The following is a 17,888-nucleotide window of genomic DNA, read 5'->3' as shown; positions in this document are numbered from 1 at the left end:
GAAGCAGGTGCTGGGGCGCTTTAAATAGGGCCCCAGCACATGCGACACAGATGACAAAAGGTCCCTAATTGCGCTGTATGTCCCACCTCTCCCCATGTAATATGCAGCGCGCGAATAAAATTCAGCCCCTGGATTCCATTGTACACAATAAAATCCAGCTAGCTATTAACTGCCAAAAAACATGACCTGACATTGTATTGAAATATTAGACAATAAGATGCAATCTAAATACATATAAATTGGTGTCACAGTATTAGACATTGATACTTTGCAATAATGAGTGAAACACACCTATCATTTATCATTAATTGCTGTTACTCCAAATACACATTTTTGTTTTAAACCAGCATCTTGACAGCCTTTTGGCTGCCGTTGTTCTGTCTACCACACAAATGAATAATGTTGTATATGAATTCAATGCAATGCCAGGCACGGAGGCCATACGTCTCAACGACTGGTGGATCATGTCAAACAGCATGTCCCTTTGGCTAAAATAAAAGCACAATACTGAGGATGCTGGAAATCTGAAATAAAAACAAGAAATGCTAGAAATACTCAGCAGTTCTGTCAGCATCTGTGGAGAGAGAAGCAGAGTTAATGTTTCGGGTCAGTGACCCTTCTTCGGAACTGGTTCCGGAACTGACCCAAAACGTTAACTCTGCTTCTCTCTCCACAGATGCTGCCAGACCTGCTGAGTATTTCCAGCATTTCTTATTTTTACGTCCCTTTAGCTGTTCGCAATAGGCAGAGTATTGACCATACTCAACAAGCCCGCACTTGCAAAACTCAGAACACGATGTCTAACGTTAGATGTGATTCCACAATTGGACAGCACTTACTGAACAATCCCGAGTGTGCTAAGAATTACACCAACAACCTATTTAAGATTATCAGTTTGGGTTCACAATGTGGCTCACTTAACACTTACTAGAAGCTACATATATTCATATGCAGGAACCTATCCTCTGCAGGCAAAAGGAACATGCCCAATCATTGCACCTTTTTTGAATTAAAGAAAGCGTGGGGAACAAAGGTTCCCAGCTGCATTCTCCATGGCAATGCCACAACCAGAGTCGACTTGCCAACCAGTTAGCCACCCCTTTTTTCATGCAGTATAAATTCTTGCTCCCTTTGAAATTTGGCATTCTTGCATCTGTCCATTCACAAGACAGAAAAGCTTCAGTAGCATGTTGCTTTTTTAAGCAATACGCGAATAAATTTGTTATGGATTCATTATTATATCAATTCCTACACGAATATTCCCTAAATGGAGCTGTTTGAAACAGAATCACATATAAATGGATTCACTCGTCACTGGAGAAGTTACCAATAATCTGTCATTTTCAAATGGATTCGTTGAGATGACTGTAGCTGTGTATTCCTGCCCCTCAACAACCTGACTCCCATTTCATGGGCTGCCATAGGCAGAATAATTCACCATCACACCTGTTGCAATGATCTGAAAAGAGGCAAGAGGGCCAAGCTAAGTTAAAGTAATGTTTCAGCTACTGATACAAACATAGCCCTTTAAAATGTTTTAAAAGTGCTTCATTGATACAATTAAATTCTGTACCTTAAATGTCAAAAACAGTGCAACATATTTACAGGCTGGGATGAATTCAACCTTTACAATAGAGACTAATGTACTGTGAGAAAAATAAATGCATGATCACACTGGTGCTTTGATTAAATATTTAACTAAGAAATAACAGTCATTACCTGGGAAACAACATGGGGCTAATCCCTGCTGGTGAAATTATTTAAACCTGCTCTGCAGGAGATAAAGAACAAAGAACAAAGAACAAAGAAAATTACAGCACAGGAACAGGTCCTTCGGCCCTCCAAGCCTGCGCCGATCCAGATCCTCTATCTAAACATGTCGCCTATTTTCTGAGGGTCTGTATCTCTTTACTTCCTGCCCATTCATGTATCTGTCTAGATACATCTTAAAAGACGCTATCGTGCCCGCGTCTACCACCTCCGCTGGCAACGCGTTCCAGGCACCCACCACCCTCTGTGTAAAGAACTTTCCACGCATATGCCCCCCTAAGCTTTTCCCCTCTCACTTTGAACTCGTGACCCCTAGTAATTGAATCCCCCACTCTGGGAAAAAGCTTCTTGCTATCCAACCTGTCCATACCTCTCAGGATTTTGTACACCTCAATCAGGTCCCCCCTCAACCTCCATCTTTCGAATGAAAATAATCCTAATCTACTCAACCTCTCTTCATAGCTAGCGCCCTCCATACCAGGCAACATCCTGGTGAACCTCCTCTGCACCCTCTCCAAAGCATCCACATCCTTTTGGTAATGTGGCGACCAGAAATGCACGCAGTATTCCAAATGTGGCCGACCCAAAGTCCTATACAACTGTAACATGACCTGCCAACTCTTGTACTCAATACTCCGTCCGATGAAGGGAAGCATGCCGTATGCCTTCTTGACCACTCTATTGACCTGCGTTGCCACCTTCAGGGAACAATGGACCTGAACACCCAAATCTCTCTGTACATCAATTTTCCCCAGGACTTTTCCATTTACTGTATAGTTCACTCTTGAATTAGATCTTCCAAAATGCATCACCTCGCATTTGCCCTGATTGAACTCCATCTGCCATTTCTCTGCCCAACTCTCCAGTCTATCCATATTCTGCTGTATTCTCTGACAGTCCCCTTCACTATCTGCTACTCCACCAATCTTAGTGTCGTCTGCAAATTTGCTAATCAGACCACCTATACTTTCCTCCAAATCATTTATGTATATCACAAACAACAGTGGTCCCAGCACGGATCCCTGTGGAACACCACTGGTCACACGTCTCCATTTTGAGAAACTCCCTTCCACTGCTACTCTCTGTCTCCTGTTACCCAGCCAGTTCTTTATCCATCTAGCTAGTACACCTTGGACCCCATGCGCCTTCACTTTCTCCATCAGCCTACCATGGGGAACCTTATCAAACGCCTTACTGAAGTCCATGTCCATGACATCTACAGCCCTTCCCTCATCAATCAACTTTGTCACTTCCTCAAAGAATTCTATTAAGTTGGTAAGACATGACCTTCCCTGCACAAAACCATGTTGCCTATCACTGATAAGCCCATTTTCTTCCAAATGGGAATAGATCCTATCCCTCAGTATCTTCTCCAGCAGCTTCCCTACCACTGACGTCAGGCTCACCGGTCTATAATTACCTGGATTATCCCTGCTACCCTTCTTAAACAAGGGGACAACATTAGCAATTCTCCAGTCCTCCGGGACCTCACCCGTGTTTAAGGATGCTGCAAAGATATCTGTTAAGGCCCCAGCTATTTCCTCTCTCGCTTCCCTCAGTAACCTGGGATAGATCCCATCTGGACCTGGGGACTTGTCCACCTTAGTACATTTTAGAATACCCAACACTTCCTCCCTCCTTATGCCGACTTGACCGAGAGTAATCAAACATCTGTTCCTAACCTCAACATCCTTCATGTCCCTCTCCTCGGTGAATACCGATGCAAAGTACTCATTTAAAATCTCACCCATTTTCTCTGACTCCACGCATAACTTTCCTCCTTTGTCCTTGAGTGGGCCAATCCTTTCTCTAGTTACCCTCTTGCTCCTTATATATGAATAAAAGGCTTTGGGATTTTCCTTCACCCTGTTTGCTAAAGATATTTCATGACCCCTTTTAGCCCTCTTAATTCCTCGTTTCAGATTGGTCCTACATTCCCGATATGCTTTCAAAGCTTCGTCTTTTTTCAGCCACCGAGACCTTATGGATGCTTCCTTTTTCCTCTTAGCCAGTCTCACAATTTCACCTGTCATCCATGGTTCCCTAATCTTGCCCTTTCTATCCCTCATTTTCACAGGAACATGTCTCTCCTGCACGCTAATCAACCTCTCTTTAAAAGCCTCCCACATATCAAATGTGGATTTATCTTCAAACAGCTGCTCCCAACCTACATTCCCCGGCTCCTGCCGAATTTTGGTATAGTTGGCCTTCCCCCAATTTAGCACTCTTCCTTTAGGACCACTCTCGTCTTTGTCCATGAGTATTTTAAAGCTTACGGAATTGTGATGACTATTCCCAAAGTAGTCCCCTACTGAAACTTCAAACACCTGGCCGGGCTCATTCCCCAACACCAGGTCCAGTATGGCCCCTTTCCGAGTTGGACTATTTACATACTGCTCCAGAAAACCCTCCTGGATGCTCCTTACAAATTCTGCTCCATCTGGACCTCTAACACTCAGTGAACCCCAGTCAATGTTGCAAAAATTAAAATCTCCCATCACCACCACCCTGTTGCTCCTACATCTTTCCATAATCTGTTTACATATTTGTACCTCTATCTCACGCTTGCTGTTGGGAGGTCTGTGGTACAGCCCCAACAATGTTACCGCACCCTTCCTATTTCTGAGTTCTGCCCATATTGCCTCACTGCTCGAGTCCGCCATGTTGCCCTCCTTCAGCACAGCTGTGATATCCTCTTTGACCAGGAATGCAACTCCTCCACCCCTTTTACCTCCCTCTCTATCCCGCCTGAAGCATCGATATCCTGGGATATTTAGTTGCCAATCATGCCCTTCCCTCAACCAAGTCTCAGTAATAGCAATAACATCATACTCCCAGGTACTAATCCAAGCCCTAAGTTCATCTGCCTTACCTACTACACTTCTTGCATTAAAACAAATGCACCTCAGATCACCAGTCCCTTTGCGTTCATCATCTGCTCCCTGCCTACTCTTTCCCTTAGTTGCTCCTTATAAATGCGAGAGCGAGCTAACAGCTGGGAAGTCAATTTCAGTGGAAGTTTAGAAGTTAATTCCCTTTTGTTTTCGGAGGACCAGGGGACTGCTGGGTAAGTAAAAACTATATACTTGGGTGGTTTCTAATGCAGAGCATTAGTCATCGGGGACTCCATTGTTAGGGGAACAGATAGGAGGTTCTGTGGGAACGAGAGAGACTCACGGTTGGTATGTTGCCTCCCAGGTGCCAGGGTTCGTGATGTCTCGGATCGTGTTTTTGGGATCCTCAAGGGGGAGGGGGAGCAGCCCCACGTCGTGGTCCACATAGGCACCAACGACATAGGTAGGAAGCGAGATGGGGATTTAAGACAGAAATTCAGGGAGCTAGGGTGGAAGCTTAGAGCGAGAACAAACAGAGTTGTTATCTCTGGGTTGTTGCCCGTGCCACGTGATAGCGAAGTGAGGAATAGGGAGAGAGAGGAGTTGAACACGTGGCTGCAGGGATGGTGCAGGAGGGAGGGTTTTGGTTTCCTGGATAACTGGGGCTCTTTCTGGGGTAGGTGGGACCTCTACAAACAGGATGGTCTTCACCTGAACCAGAGGGGTACCAATATCCTGGGGGGGAGATTTGCTAGTGCTCTTCGGGGGGGTTTAAACTAATTCAGCAGGGGGATGGGAACCTAAATTGTAGTTCCAGTGGACAGGATGTTGAGAGTAATGAGGTCAGGGTAAAGGTTACAAGGCCGCAAGAGGGCACTGGCAAGCAAGAACCTGGTTTAAAGTGTGTCTACTTCAACGCCAGGAGCATCCGGAATAAGGTGGGTGAGCTTGCAGCATGGGTTGGTACCTGGGATCTCGATGTAGTGGCCATTTCGGAGACATGGGTAGAGCAGGGGCAGGAATGGATGTTGCAGGTTCCGGGATTTAGATGTTTCAGTAAGAACAGAGAAGATGGTAAAAGAGGGGGGGTGTGGCATTGTTAATCAAGGAGAGTATTACAGCGACAGAAAGGACGTTTGAGGACTCGTCTACTGAGGTAGTATGGGCCGAGGTTAGAAACAGGAGAGGTGAGGTTACCCTGTTGGGAGTCTTTTATAGACCTCCAAATAGTTCCAGAGATGTAGAGGAAAGGATAGCGAAGATGATTCTTGACAGGGGCGAGAGTAACAGGGTAGTTGTTATGGGGGACTTTTACTTTCCAAATATCGACTGGAAATACTATAGTTCGAGTACTTTAGATGGGTCAGTTTTTGTCCAGTGTGTGCAGGAGGGTTTTCTGACACAGTATGTAGACAGGCCAACCAGGGGCGATGCCACATTGGATTTGGTACTGGGTAATGAACCCGGCCAGGTGTTAAGATTTAGATGTAGGTGAGCACTTTGGTGATAGTGATCACAATTCGGTTAGGTTTACCTTAGCGATGGGCAGGGACAGGTATATACCGCAGGGCAAGAATTATAGCTGGGGGAAAGGAAATTATGATGCGATTAGGCAAGATTTAGGATGCGTAGGATGGGGAAGGAAACTGCAGGGGATGGGAACAATCGAAATGTGGAGCTTATTCAAAAAGCAGCTACTGCGTGTCCTTGATAAGTATGTACCTGTGAGGCAGGGAGGAAGTTGTCGAGCGAGGGAGCCGTGGTTTACTAAAGAAGTTGAAGCGCTTGTCAAGAGGAAGAAGAAGGCTTATGTTAGGATGAGACGTGAAGGCTCAGTTAGGGCGCTTGAGAGTTACAAGCTAGCCAGGAAGGATCGAAAGGGAGAGCTAAGAAGAGCAAGGAGAGGACACGAGAAGTCATTGGCGGATAGGATCAGGGAAAACCCTAAGGCTTTCTATAGGTATATCAGGAATAAAAGAATGACTAGAGTTAGATTAGGGCCAATCAAGGATAGTAGTGGGAAGTTGTGTGTGGAATCAGAGGAGATAGGGGAAGTGTTAAATGAATATTTTGCGTCAGTATTTACAGTAGAGAAAGAAAATGTTGTTGAGGAGAATACTGAGATTCAGGCTACTCGGCTAGATGGGATTGAGGTTCTCAAGGAGGAGGTGTTAGCAATTTTGGAAAGTGTGAAAATAGATAAGTCCCCTGGGCCAGATGGGATTTATCCTAGGATTCTCTGGGAAGCCAGGGAGGAGATTGCAGAGCCTTTGTTCTTGATCTTTATGTCGTCATTGTCGACAGGAATAGTGCCGGAAGACTGGAGGATAGCAAATGTTGTCCCCTTGTTCAAGAAGGGGAGTAGAGACAGCCCTGGTAATTATAGACCTGTGAGCCTTACTTCGGTTGTGGGTAAAATGTTGGAAAAGGTTATAAGAGATAGGATTTATAATCATCTTGAAAAGAATAAGTTCATTAGAACAAAGAACAAAGAAAATTACAGCACAGGAACAGGCCCTTCGGCCCTCCAAGCCTGCGCCGATCCAGAGATAGTCAGCACGGTTTTGTCAAGGGTAGGTCGTGCCTCACAAACCTTATTGAGTTTTTTGACAAGGTGACCAAACAGGTGGATGAGGGCAAAGCCGTGGATGTGGTCTATATGGATTTCAGTAAGGCGTTTGATAAAGTTCCCCACAGTAGGCTATTGCAGAAAATACAGAAGTATGGGATTGAAGGTGAATTAGTGCTTTGGATCAGAAATTGGCTAGCTGAAAGAAGACAGAGGGTGGTGGTTGATGGTAAATGTTCATCCTGGAGTATAGTTTCTAGTGGTGTACCGCAAGGATCTGTTTTGGGGCCACTGCTGTTTGTCATTTTTATAAATGACCTGGATGATGGTGTAGAAGGGTGGGTTAGTAAATTTGCGGATGACACGAAGGTCGGTGGAGTTGTGGATAGTGCCGAAGGATGTTGTAGGTTACAGAGGGACATAGATAGGCTGCAGAGCTGGGCTGAGAGATGGCAAATGGAGTTTAATGCGGAAAAGTGTGAGGTGATTCACTTCGGAAGGAGTAACAGGATTGCAGAATACTGGGCTAATGGGAAGATTCTTGGTAGTGTAGATGAGCAGAGAGATCTTGGTGTCCAGGTACATAAATCCCTGAAAGTTGCCACCCAGGTTAATAGAGCTGTGAAGAAGGCATATGGTGTGTTAGCTTTTATTAGTAGGGGAATCGAGTTTAGGAGCCACGAGGTCATGCTGCAGCTGTACAAAACTCTGGTGCGGCCGCACCTGGAGTATTGCGTGCAGTTCTGGTCACCGCATTATCGGAAGGATGTGGAAGCTTTGGAAAAGGTGCAGAGGAGATTTACTGGGATGTTGTCTGGTATGGAGGGAAGGTCTTACGAGGAAGGGCTGAGGGACTTGAGGTTGTTTTCGTTAGAGAGAAGGAGGAGAAGAGGTGACTTAATAGAGACATATAAGATAATCAGAGGGTTGGACAGGGTGGATAGTGAGAGCCTTTTTCCTCGGATGGTGATGGCAAACACGAGGGGACATAGCTTTAAGTTGAGGGGTGATAGATATAGGACAGATCAGAGGTAGTTTCTTTACACAGAGAGTAGTAGGGGCGTGGAACGCCCTGCCTGCAACAGTAGTAGACTCGCCAACGTTAAGGGCATTTAAGTGGTCATTGGATCGACATATGGATGAAAATGGTATAGTGTAGGTCAGATGGTTTCACAGGTCGGCGCAACACCGAGGGCTGAAGGGCCTGTACTGCGCTGTAATGTTCTATGTTCTATGATACTTCTTAATAGACGCTATCGTGCCCGCATCTACCACCTCCGCTGGCAACGCGTTCCAGGCACCCACCACCCTCTGCGTAAAGAACTTTCCACGCATATCCCCCCTAAACTTTTCCCCTCTCACTTTGAACTCGTGACCCCGAGTAATTGAATCCCCCACTCTGGGAAAAAGCTTCTTGCTATTCACCCTGTCTATACCGGAGGGGATTATTGAGAGGAGTTATCGGGAGGCAGTCACACCTCAGGTAAAAGAAGAAGGTAGATGGGTTACCGTCAGGGGAAGGAGAGGGAACCAGCAGGCAGTGCAGGGATCCCCTGTGGCCGTTTCCCTCAACAACAGGTATACCGTTTTGGATACTGTTGGGGGAGATGACTTACCAGGGGTAGGCAATGGGATACAGGTCTCTGGCGCAGAGTCTGTCCCTGTTGCTCAGAAGGGAAGGGGCAAGAGGAGCAGAGCATTAGTCATTGGGGACTCCATAGTTAGGGGAACAGATAGGAGGTTTTGTGGGAACGAGAGAGACTCACGGTTGGTGTGTTGCCTCCCAGGTGCCAGGGTACGTGATGTCTCGGATCGTGTTTTTGGGATCCTCAAGGGGGAGGGGGAGCAGCCCCAAGTCGTGGTCCACATAGGCACCAACGACATAGGTAGGAAGACAGATGGGGATTTAAGGCAGAAATTCAGGGAGCTAGGGTGGAAGCTTAGAGCGAGAACAAACAGAGTTGTTATCTCTGGGTTGTTGCCCGTGCCACGTGCTAGTGAAGTGAGGAATAGAGAGAGAGAGGAGTTGAACACGTGGCTGCAGGGATGGTGTAGGAGGGAGGGTTTTGGTTTCCTGGATAATTGGGGCTCTTTCTGGGGTAGGTGGGACCTCTACAAACAGGATGGTCTTCACCTGAACCAGAGGGGTACCAATATCCTGGGGGGGAGATTTGCTAGTGCTCTTCGGGGGGGTTTAAACTAATTCAGCAGGGGGATGGGAACCTAAATTGTAGTTCCAGTGTGCAGGATGTTGAGAGTAGTGAGGTCAGGGATAAGGTTATAAGGACACAAGAGGGCACTGGCAAGCAAGAGCTTGGTTTAAAATGTGTCTACTTCAACGCCAGGAGCATCTGGAATAAGGTGGGTGAGCTTGCAGCATGGGTTGGTACCTGGGATCTCGATGTTGTGGCCATTTCAGAGACATGGGTAGAGCAGGGACAGGAATGGATGTTGCGGGTTCCGGGATTTAGATGTTTCACTAAGAACAGAGAAGAGGGTAAAAGAGGGGGGGGGTGTGGCATTGTTAATCAAGGAAAGTATTACAGCGGCAGAAAGGACGTTTGAGGACTCGTCTACTGAGGTAGTCTGGGCCGAGGTTAGAAACAGGAGAGGAGAGGTCATCCTGTTGGGAGTTTTCTATAGACCTCCAAATAGTTCCAGAGATGTAGAGGAAAGGATAGCAAAGATGATTCTTGACAGGAGCGAGAGTAACAGGGCAGTGGTTATGGGGGACTTTAACTTTCCAAATATTGACTGGAAATACTATAGTTCGAGTACTTTAGATGGGTCTGTTTTTGTCCAGTGTGTGCAGGAGGGTTTTCTGACACAGTATGTAGACAGGCCAACCAGGGGCGATGCCACATTGGATTTGGTACTGGGTAATGAACCCGGCCAGGTGTTAGATTTAGAAGTTGGTGAGCACTTTGGTGATAGTGATCACAATTCGGTTAGGTTTACCTTAGCGATGGACAGGGACAGGCATATACAGCAGGGCAGGAATTATAGCTGGGGGAAAGGAAATTATGATGCGATTAGGCAAGATTTAGGATGCGTAGGATGGGGAAGGAAACTGCAGGGGATGGGCACAATCGAAATGTGGAACTTATTCAAGGAGCAGCTACTGCGTGTCCTTGATAAGTATGTACCTGTGAGGCAGGGAGGAAGTTGTCGAGCGAGGGAGCCGTGGTTTACTCAAGAAGTTGAAGAGCTTGTCAAGAGGAAGAAGAAGGCTTATGTTAGGATGAGACGTGAAGGCTCAGTTAGGGCGCTTGAGAGTTACAAGCTAGCCAGGAAGGATCGAAAGGGAGAGATAAGAAGAGCAAGGAGAGGACACGAGAAGTCATTGGCGGATAGGATCAAAGAAAACCCTAAGGCTTTCTATAGGTATATCAGGAATAAAAGAATGACTAGAGATAGGTTAGGGCCAATCAAGGATAGTAGTGGGAAGTTGTGTGTGGAATCGGAGGAGATAGGGGAAGTGTTAAATGAATATTTTTCGTCAGTATTTACAGTGGAGAAAGAAAATGTTGTCGAGGAGAATACTGAGATACAGACTAGTATGCCAGATGGGATTGAGGTTCACAAGGAGGAGGTGTTAGCAATTTTGGAAAGTGTGAAAATAGATAAGTCCCCTGGGCCAGATGGGATTTATCCAAGGATTTTCTGGGAAGCCAGGGAGGAGATTGCAGAGCCTTTGTCCTTGATCTTTATTTTGTCATTGTCGACAGGAATAGTGCCGGAAGACTGGAGGATAGCAAATGTTGTCCCCTTGTTCAAGAAGGGGAGTAGAGACAGCCCTGGTAATTATAGACCTGTGAGCCTTACTTCGGTTGTGGGTAAAATGTTGGAAAAGGTTATAAGAGATAGGATTTATAATCATCTTGAAAAGAATAAGTTCATTAGAACAAAGAACAAAGAAAATTACAGCACAGGAACAGGCCCTTCGGCCCTCCAAGCCTGCGCCGATCCAGAGATAGTCAGCACGGTTTTGTCAAGGGTAGGTCGTGCCTCACAAACCTTATTGAGTTTTTTGACAAGGTGACCAAACAGGTGGATGAGGGTAAAGCCGTGGACGTGGTCTATATGGATTTCAGTAAGGCGTTTGATAAAGTTCCCCACGGTAGGCTATTGCAGAAAATACAGAAGTATGGGATTGAAGGTGAATTAGTGCTTTGGATCAGAAATTGGCTAGCTGAAAGAAGACAGAGGGTGGTGGTTGATGGTAAATGTTCATCCTGGAGTATAGTTTCTAGTGGTGTACCGCAAGGATCTGTTTTGGGGCCACTGCTGTTTGTCATTTTTATAAATGACCTGGATGAGGGTGTAGAAGGGTGGGTTAGTAAATTTGCGGATGACACGAAGGTCGGTGGAGTTGTGGATAGTGCCGAAGGATGTTGTAGGTTACAGAGGGACATAGATAGGCTGCAGAGCTGGGCTGAGAGATGGCAAATGGAGTTTAATGCGGAAAAGTGTGAGGTGATTCACTTCGGAAGGAGTAACAGGATTGCAGAATACTGGGCTAATGGGAAGATTCTTGGTAGTGTAGATGAGCAGAGAGATCTTGGTGTCCAGGTACATAAATCCCTGAAAGTTGCCACCCAGGTTAATAGAGCTGTTGAGAAGGCATATGGTGTGTTAGCTTTTATTAGTAGGGGGATCGAGTTTAGGAGCCACGATGTCATGCTGCAGCTGTACAGAACTCTGGTGCGGCCGCACCTGGAGTATTGCGTGCAGTTCTGGTCACCGCATTATAGGAAGGATGTGGAAGCTTTGGAAAAGGTGCAGAGGAGATTTACTAGGATGTTGCCTGGTATGGAGGGAAGGTCTTACGAGGAAAGGCTGAGAGACTTGAGGTTGTTTTCGTTAGAGAGAAGGAGGAGAAGAGGTGACTTAATAGAGACATATAAGATAATCAGAGGGTTGGACAGGGTGGATAGTGAGAGCCTTTTTCCTCGGATGGTGATGGCAAACACGAGGGGACATAGCTTTAAGTTGAGGGGTGATAGATATAGGACAGATGTCAGACGTAGTTTCTTTACACAGAGAGTAGTAGGGGCGTGGAACGCCCTGCCTGCAACAGTAGTAGACTCGCCAACTTCAAGGGCATTTAAGTGGTCATTGGATAGACATATGGATGAAAATGGAATAGTGTAGGTCAGATGGTTTCACAGGTCGGTGCAACATCGAGGGCTGAAGGGCCTGTACTGTGCTGTAATGTTCTATGTTCTATGTTATACCTCTCATGATTTTGTACACCTCAATCAGGTCCCCCCTCAACCTCCGTCTTTCAAATGAAAATAATCCTCATCTACTCAACCTCTCTTCATAACTAGCGCCCTCCATACCAGGCAACATCCTGGTGAATCTCCTCTGCACCCTCTCCAAAGCATCTACACCCTTTTGGTAATGTGGCGACCAGAACTGCATGCAGTATTCCAAATGTGGCCGAACCAAAGTCTTATACAACTGTAACATGACCTGCCAACTCTTGTACTCAATACCCCGTCCGATGAAGGAAAGCATGCCGTATGCCTTCTTGACCACTCTATTGACCTGCGTTGCCACCTTCAGGGAACAATGGACCTGAATGGTGAAAATGCATTACCTCACATTTGTCTGGATTAAACTCCATCTGCCATTTCTCCGCCCAAGTCTCCAACCGATCTATATCCTGCTGTATCCTCTGACAATCCTCATCACTATCTGCAACTCCAACCTTTGTGTCGTCCGCTAACTTACTAATCAGACCAGCTACATTTTCCTCCAAATCATTTATATATACTACGAACAGCAAAGGTCCCAGCACTGATCCCTGCGGAACACCACTAGTCACAGCTCTCCATTCAGAAAAGCACCCTTCCACTGCTACCCTCTGTCTTCTATGACCAAGCCAGTTCTGTATCCATCTTGCTAGCTCACCTCTGAGCCCGTGTGACTCCACCTTTTGTACCAGTCTGCCATGAGAGACCTTGCCAAAGGCTTTACTGAAGTCCATATAGACAACATCCACTGCCCTTCCTTCAGCAATCATCTTCATCACTTCCTCAAAAAACTCAATCAAGTTAGTGAGACACGACCTCCCCTTCACAAAACCATGCTGCCTCTCACTAATAAGTTCATTTGTTTCCAAATGGGAGTAAATCCTGTCCTGAAGAATCCTCTCTCATAATTTCCCTTCCACTGACATAAGGCTCACAGGCCTATAATGTCCTGGATTATCCTTGCTACTCTTCGTAAACAACGGAACAACATTGGCTATTCTCCAGTCCTCTGGGACCTCACCTGTAGCCAATGAGGATACAAAGATTTCTGTCAAGGCCCCAGCAATTTCTTCCCTTGCCTCCCTCAGTATTCTGGGGTATATCCCATCAGGCCCTGGGGACTTATCTACCTTAATGCTTTGCAAGACGCCCAACACCTCCTCCTTTTTGATAACGACATGACCCAGACTGTCTACACTCCCTTCCCTAGACTCATCATCCACCAAGTCCTTCTCTTTGGTGAATACTGATACAAGGCACTCATTTAATACCTCGCCCATTTCCTCTGGCTCCACACATAGATTCCCTCCTCTGCCCTTGAGTGGGCCAACCCTTCCACTGGTTACCCGCTTGCTTTTTATAAACGTATAAAAAGCCTTGGGATTCTCCTTAATCATGTTTGCCAATGACTTTTCATGACCCCTTTTAGCCCTCCTGACTCCTTGCTTAAGTTCCTTCCTACTTTCTTTATATTGCTCAAGGGCTTCATCCGTTCCCAATCTTCTCGCCCTTACGAATGCTTCCTTTTTCTTTTTGACTAGGCTCACAATGTCCTTCGTTATCCAAGGGTCCCGAAACTTGCCAAACGTACCCTTCTTCCTCACAGGAACATGCCGGTCCTGGATTCTAATCAACTGACGTTTGAAAGACTCCCACATGTCAGATGTTGATTTACCCTCAAACAGCTGCCCCCAATCTAAATTCTTCAGTTCCTGCCTAATATTGTTATAATTAGTCTTCCCCCAATTTAGCATCTTCACCCGAGGACTATTCTTATCCTTATCCACAAGTACCTCAAAACTTATGGAATTATGGTCACTGTTCCCGAAATACTCCCCGACTGACACTTTGACCACCTGGCCGGGCTCATTCCCCAATACCAGGTCCAGTACGGCCCCTTCCCTGGTTGGACTATCTACATATTATTTCAAGAGGCTCTCCTGGATGCTCCTTTCAAATTCTGCCCCATCCAAGCCCCTAACACTAAGTGAGTCCCGGTCAATATAGCGGAAGTTAGCGGGACTGATCTCACAGCCTTTTGCTGGAAAGCGGCTTTCAGTGTCTTCTTTGGCTGATCACCCCTCTCTCTCCAGAGGGCTACCTTTTAGGTAAAAATCCATTACATTTGAGTCTCTGTCAGGTGACAAAGAGCCCTCTTCCATGGTATAGCCATGCAATGGTCCAGGATACGGAAATCATTGCTATCTGTTGGCGTCTGGATGGGAACCATTTTGGTACAATGGTGCTAATTCACTCCAATTCACTTGGTTTGGGCTGTGGAGTTAGTCTGTCCACAGAACCCTTGTTAGTTCATTCCTGTCGATAGAAGTCATCAAAATATAATGAGCTCCTTTCAATATCATTGGGCGCTCCCCGGAGCTAATTCAGACACAATGAGTTTTGACTTTGCTGACAGGCTTGTTTATTGACAGTCCGGGAGGGAGTCACCTGACCTCTACTCCACTTTGTCTGTGGTACAAACGTGCCCATTTTCTTGTGGTTCAGTTCAACAGTTGACTTTTATTTCATAATTCTTCCCGTTTATTGTTTATTTCATCACTGCTCCTTCTGAACATGACACTGTCCTACCACCTTCAATGAATTGTGCACATATATACCCCAGGTGTCTCTGTTCCTGCAACACCCTTTAGAATTGTTCCTTTCAGTTTACATTGTCTCTCCTCATTCTTCCTATCAAAATGCATCACTTCACACCTTCTTGAATTAAATTTCATCTACCACTTGTACACCCATTCTACCAGCCTGTCTATGTCTGCTTTACATTTACCACTACGTTCCTGACAGTTCACAATACTTCCAATTTTGTGTCATCTGACATGTTTCTTTCCCCAGGTCTGCACTAACTCCTGTCTTTGATCTCCCACAGGTCCTTCAAGGCTGATCGAGGAATTGATGAGGGAGGAGGCAGAGAAGTCCTCAGAGGAAGGCGAGGAAGTCCTCTGAGGTTGCACTGTTGCATGACACATGCACACCCTCCGTCAGTACAGATAAACACACCTCGGTGGAGTAGAGATAGCTAGATTGTCACATAGTGAGGGGTACATAATGTGAGAAGGCAGATGCTTGAGGGGCAGATGCTCGAGACAGGGACAGCAGTGGAGAGACCCTGTTGGAGGGCACAGGATGCTCCAACTTCTGCTCAGCTGGACACCAAGAGATATCCATGAAAAGGGAACTTGTGGAGCAGCAATGGGAAATGTGTGTGCTTCTGTCAGCATTTCCAGAGGAAATCTCCCATGGAGTGAGATTGGAGGAGTCTATCTCTAGCACAAGTAGTATTTGTGCTGATATCCACCTCCATGTAAAGAGTGGCCACCTGCATGGAGAATCAAACGCAGTAGACCACTGTGTGTATGCTGGCCCAGACCATTGGCCTGTAGGCTGAAATTTATGGGCCCCCCGGAAACAGACTGGAAGGCAGGGGTCCCAGAGAATTGCAGGTGGGGGGCGGCCTCCGCCACGCAAGGAGGTTGCCCAGTAAAACGAGACAACGTCCTTGTGGGCTTGGGAGAGCGGTGCCCTCCTCCATGGAAAATCTGTGGTCTTATGGAGGGCCCCTGCCAGTAAACATCTCACCTCCCTGGACACCCCTCCCCCTGTACAATACCCTCCCAACCCCCTCATCGCTGGGACCTGCTGTACTGGCCCCAGCGACCCCATCTCACTTACCTCAGGGCTGAGTCTGCAGCAATGGGCCTGAGTCCAAGACTGGTGCAGTACTAGTCGTGGCTACTGCTCTTGGTGGCACTGCCGCTGCTACTGAGCTGCTGGCCCTCTGATGTCCCAAAGGGCCGAGGCAGGATTCCCCCTGCTTTGTCGGCCCAGCGCTGGGAGCCCCACCGGTGGCACTAAATACAGCCCAGTTTGTCACTTTTCATAGGATGGAGCAAGCCTCACATTGGTGGCTCAACGCCTCACTGAAATGCAACCAACTGCTCTCCAGCTCTTGACTAGCAGGGAAGTACAGGTGGGGCATGAGAGGAAAGATGGAGAAAGGGGGCTTTTCTCAAGGCACTTCCACTTCTCATCCCTTGCTTCCCAAAGACAGAACTGCACATTCTGCCTCTTGCCCCATGATCAAATTTGACCATGCACAGGTGCAGGCAGGGCAGTCTTTGGCAGGCCTTCATGGGCTCCTAAACCCATGGAATGTCTGCTATGGGCATCTCATCTGTCAGAGCTGGGGAACGAGCAGCCAGCCTCCAGCACTGGTGAAGAAGGGGTCAAACCATGTAAGAGGAAGCGGTTAAGAAAGATTTATTGGTTGCACAAGGGAATTCACTTGGGCGTGCGTAGCAATGATTATGGTGGTATGATAATATTTATTTCAGTGAATGAAAGACTTTATTTGATTCCTCATTCTCCTGGCATCTACATTCTTGTATCCGTGAGTCACCCTGGACAATAGCCTTCAGGTGAATGATACAACCAGGTTTTATGAGAAGGAAAGGGTTTGAATGTGATGGTTGGATTTTTGATTGTTGGACTGAATTGTGGTTGGTGAGGTGATGTGGGGTTCGGGGGCAGAGGCAGTTGAGGTGGAGGGTCTAGGGTTTATGATTACACTGCCAGATGCCCTCAGGCACTCAGGTTCGGTAAAGCGTACCTGCAGGAGGCGTCACAGGCTTCTCTGCTAGCCAGGTGAGTGAATGCAGGCACCATGGCCACATGTGACCCCTGCTCCTCCTCCTCTGCCTTGGAGGATGCCGAACGTTTTGCACTTTCCTCTTCCTGCAGCTTCACTCCTCTCTGCAGTGTGATGCTGTGTAGGGCACAGCAGAACATTATCATTCTGGAGGCCTTAATAGGGCATATTGAAGGACACCATCAGATCTGTTGCAAATCTGAAGCGCATCTTGAGCAACCGATTGCTCTATCATTGTCCTTGTGGCTTCTGTCATATCTCTTCGCTGGTCAGGTTCCTTAAACTTCAAATATAACAGCTCTATTAAGAAAGGAGGGAGACAGAAAGCAGGAAACTATTGGCCAGTTAGCCTTACATCTATCATTGGGAAAATGCTGGAATCCATTATTAAAGTAGTAGTAACACGACATTTAGAAAATCATAATACAATCAAGCAGAGGCAACATGGTTTAGTGAATGGAAAATCGTGTTTTACAACTTTATTAGAGTTCCTTGAGGATGTAACAAGCAGGTTCGATAAACGGGAACCAGTAGATGTAGTGTACATGCATTTCCAAAAGGCATTTGATAAGGTACTATATAAAAGGTTACTACACAAGGAGACCTTTTTGAACCTTACTGGTTGCCACACTACCAGAAGGATGTGGAGGCTTTGGAGAGGGTACAGAAGAGGTTTACCAGGATGTTGCCTGGTCTGGAGGGCATTAGCTATGAGGAGAGGTTGGATAAACTCGGATTGTTTTCACTGGAACGACAGAGGTGGAGGGGCGACATGATAGAGGTTTACA

Source organism: Heterodontus francisci, chromosome 2 (genome assembly GCF_036365525.1).
Source record: "Heterodontus francisci isolate sHetFra1 chromosome 2, sHetFra1.hap1, whole genome shotgun sequence".
Lineage (NCBI taxonomy): Eukaryota > Metazoa > Chordata > Chondrichthyes > Heterodontiformes > Heterodontidae > Heterodontus > Heterodontus francisci.
This window is presented reverse-complemented; position numbering follows the sequence as displayed.